Here is a 4,652-nt window from a genome sequence, read left to right as displayed (position 1 = left end):
TTTCTCATATACTTTGCCTCCAGTTTGCTTATGGCCAAATATCTTGCTTGTTCCTTGGCAGCTAAACAAAAACCTAAAAAAAAAAAAAAGTATATTGCTTGTCCCTTTTCATTTGATAAATTCTATACCGAAGGATTAAGATCATGAAACTGCCCCAAACAATTAGAAGGAAGGCGGCTCATTCCTTAATAAGATTTGCCGAGAATATTTGGAGTTTGAAAAGAATATAAAATTTATGGCCCCGGCAGCAGAACGAATGCTCAATAAATTAATATAGAATGGCAAGCCAAATAGGAAAATATAGTTAAGGGGAAAATGGAAGCCAAGTTCTTCCTTGCTGATACAACCTGCTCTGATTGGCCTGGGAAGGGGGGCTGCAGGGAGAGGAACTGGGGTACTCTATGGAAGCCTCAGGGGAGAATATTCTCAGTCTGTGTTTCTTTTATCCTTATTACATATCTGGGCCACCTGAACCATCATCTGAACATCTTCAAAGCCAAGCCCTTCAGCAGGACAATCGACAAGGAAGAGTGTACTTCCCCAGTCTGACCCACCTGCAACCTGAACCCGTAATGGGTCAATCCACACATCCCTAATCGACAGCACAAAAGGAGGCGTACCTGTACGTGGTATGGCTTCCTTTCTATTGATGCAATCATTTGGTTCCTCTCTGTTGGGTTCCTCCTCAATCCTCAGACCAATGTCCATTATGTGTATATTGGTCGGGATCCATGCCACCACTAATTGCCTAATCAATCTCTACTGCAATCTTATTTGCTAAAGGTAAGCTGCAATATGTCAGAGCCAACTGTAGCTGGTACCTCTGTCCCAATGGCTTCCAAGCTTTGAGAACCTTGGTTGGGGGAAGCCTATCAGAAAGACTACTTATGAAATAATTTGGCGACAATGACTATTTGCTCTGCTGAAGGTAAGCTGCAATATGTCAGAGCCAACACATATAGCCAGACACTCTATCTCAATGGCTTCCAAACATTGGGAACTTTGGTTGGGGACGACTTGGATGAATTTTGGGACAATGACTATTTGTTCTCCTAGATACACCTGGAAGCCCATCTTGGACATTGGTTAGAACAAGATTGGGGTGAATGCTTCTTTAATGTCCTACATATTTGTCAATATAAATGACTGAATCAACAATATTTCAAATCTTTACTTCCTTGTCAAGTAGAGACTGGCTAGATGTTGACCGTCAAAGGAGATGTTGACCCCCAAAGTCCAACATCAACTGTTTTATGTGCTTTAGTAATGCTCCCTTAGTAGGAATCCATTGTGTATCGTAAAATACCTGTCCAAAGGGCTCCCGTGCCCCTTATATTGCAAGGTCTTAGGGGCAAACCATTAGGACTCCTTGGGCCATTCCATAGATTCATGTTCTACACCAGTGATCCCCAACCAGTGGCTCCGGGGCAACATGTTGCTCCCCAACCCCTTGGGTGTTGCTCTCAGTGCCCCCCAAACCAGATTTTTTTTTTGAATTCCTGACTTGGGGGCAAGTTTTGGTTGAATAAAAACAAGATTTCCTACCAAATAAAGCCCTCTGTAAGCCGATAGGGTGCATAGAGACCCCTAATAGCCAATCACAGCCCTTATTTGGCTCCTCCATGAACTTTTATGGTGCTTGTGTTGCTCCCCAAGTCTTTTTACATGTGACTGTGGCTCACGAGTAAGAAAGGTTGGGGATCCCTGTTCTACACTGAAGCCCCCATGCCAAATCCAGAGGTTTTTCTTTGATCTCCCCATATAACAGAAAAGTAAGCTGAAATATGTCAGAGCCAACTGTCGCTGGTGCCTCTGTCCCGATGGCTTCCAAGCATTGAGAACCTTGGTTGGGGGAAGCCCATCAGAAAGACTACTTATGAAATAATTTGGGGACAATGACAATTTGCTCTGCTGAAGGCACTATCTCAATGGCTTCCAAACATTGGGAACTTTGGTCGGGGGAAAAGCCCAACGTGGATGAATTTTGGGACAATGACTATTTGTTCTCCTAGATACACCTGGAAGCCCATCTTGGACATTGGTTAGAACAAGATTGGGGTGAATGCTTCTTGAATGTCCTACATTTTTGTCAATATAAATGACTGAATCAACAATATTTCAAATCTTTACTTCCTTGTCAAGATGTTGACCGTCAAAGGAGATGTTGACCCTCAAAAGTCCGACACCAACTGTTTTATGTGCTTTAGTGATGCTCCCTTAGTAGGAATCCATTGCGTATCGTAAAATACCTGTCCAAAGGGCTCCCGTGCCCCTTATATTGCAAGGTCTCAGGGGCAAACAATTAGGACTCCTTGGGCCATTCCAGATTCATGTTCTACATTGAAGCTCCCTGGCCAAATTCAGAGGTCTTCCTTCCTTGTTTTGATCTCCCCATAATGGAGGAGTCTCCATTATGATTTAGGAAGAGCCCTAATGAACCATTTAGATCTTGAAATATCACTGAATAAGAATTATTGAGCATCCATGGCTGTTCCAGATATATATTTTTTCCCCACCACCCATCGTTCTAGAGCCTTCTCAAGAGAGAGACTGCATCCTAGTGATCATGTCTGAAATAATGTTGATAACCCGAGTGATATCCCAAGGACAACAATATAAAGACTCAATCTGCGGTTCCCCTTGGGGGGGTTTGTTCATCTATAACAATGACTTTCACGCTCCGTCCCTCGATCCTTTATATTTTCGACACACTCGTACCTGACGTCCGGAGGCAAACGCTATCTACCCCGCCCCCCCCCCGCTCAGGGCTCATATATATATATATATATATATATGTTTTACTTCTAGCTGTCACCCTGTCAGTGGGAAACAAATGGCGCTTCAACGCTCCCGACGCATGACGAGAATGTATTTACTTTGCCCGATGTTAGGGGAGATAAGAGGAAATGATGATGGATTGTCAGGGTTTTTTCATTCACGGAAAAGATTCCAATCATAGAAACATCATTTCGTTGCGTGTCAGATGGAGCCCCTCGCAGATCTACATGTGTTCTGTGGGTTTTAGGAAGATAGGAAACGAATAAATATCCAGCGCTGAAGAGAAACTGATGGACTCCCCTCCCAATATTTGCAGTGATTCTTAACCAATGGGTCTTCCTATCTGTCTAGAGTGGCTCCTCATGGTCCTCCATCAGATTCCTTCTTCTGGGACTTTTTCCCCATAGTTTTCAAGATATTAGCAGTTTTTCCTCTTTCCACTCATTTCTGTGCAATCACCCTCTACTATATATCTGTAACCTTGTTATGGGCTAAGGGGGCCCAGCCTGAAGGCCAGTTAGGGGGGGATTTGGGGTGAGTGCTTATTTGTGCCCTGGGTACCCCTGGAACTATAGCGGGGTGACTGTTACCCCAATGTTTCTCTATATCTGTAACCTTGTTATGGGCTAAGGGGGCCCAGCCTGAAGGCCAGTTAGGGGGGGATTTGGGGTGAGGGCTTATTTGTGCCCTGGGTACCCCTGGAACTATAGCAGGGTGACTGTTACCCCAATGTTTCTATATATCTGTAACCTTGTTATGGGCTAAGGGGGCCCAGCCTGAAGGCCAGTTAGGGGGGGATTTGGGGTGAGTGCTTATTTGTGCCCTGGGTACCCCTGAAACTATAGCAGGGTGACTGTTACCCCAATGTTTCTATATATCTGTAACCTTGTTATGGGCTAAGGGGGCCCAGCCTGAAGGCCAGTTAGGGGGGGATTTGGGGTGAGTGCTTATTTGTGCCCTGGGTACCCCTGGAACTATAGCGGGGTGACTGTTACCCCAATGTTTCTCTATATCTGTAACCTTGTTATGGGCTAAGGGGGCCCAGCCTGAAGGCCAGTTAGGGGGGGATTTGGGGTGAGTGCTTATTTGTGCCCTGGGTACCCCTGGAACTATAGCGGGGTGACTGTTACCCAATGTTTCTATATATCTGTAACCTTGTTATGGGCTAAGGGGGCCCAGCCTGAAGGCCAGTTAGGGGGAGATTTGGGGTGAGTGCTTATTTGTGCCCTGGGTACCCCTGGAACTATAGCGGGGTGACTGTTACCCCAATGTTTCTATATATCTGTAACCTTGTTATGGGCTAAGGGGGCCCAGCCTGAAGGCCAGTTAGGGGGGGGATTTGGGGTGAGTGCTTATTTGTGCCCTGTGTACCCCTGGAACTATAGCAGGGTGACTGTTACCCCAATGTTTCTATATATCTGTAACCTTGTTATGGGCTAAGGGGGCCCAGCCTGAAGGCCAGTTAGGGGGGGATTTGGGGTGAGGGCTTATTTGTGCCCTGGGTACCCCTGGAACTATAGCGGGGTGACTGTTACCCCAATGTTTCTATATATCTGTAACCTTGTTATGGGCTAAGGGGGCCCAGCCTGAAGGCTAGTTATTCAAATAATAGGGGCAGTGAGAATCCCACTCGACTTCACATCGTGTTATTTATTCTCTCAGGAGTGCGTTTTTACAGAACCGATGAATAACAAACAGACCCCCAGAGTGCTCAGTGGCGCCGCTCTGGATACAACCACGCGTTTCTTACACAGCGCATTATAAAAACCCGAATAACGGAGGGGAGTGTGACGACAGACCCCCAAAAAAACATAAAAAGCAAGCAGGAGAGGGTTAAATAATCACTGGCCAAGCGAAAAGAATGTTATTATCAA

The sequence above is a fragment of the Xenopus tropicalis genome, chromosome 3 (assembly GCF_000004195.4).
Source record: "Xenopus tropicalis strain Nigerian chromosome 3, UCB_Xtro_10.0, whole genome shotgun sequence".
Classification (NCBI taxonomy): domain Eukaryota; kingdom Metazoa; phylum Chordata; class Amphibia; order Anura; family Pipidae; genus Xenopus; species Xenopus tropicalis.
This window is presented reverse-complemented; position numbering follows the sequence as displayed.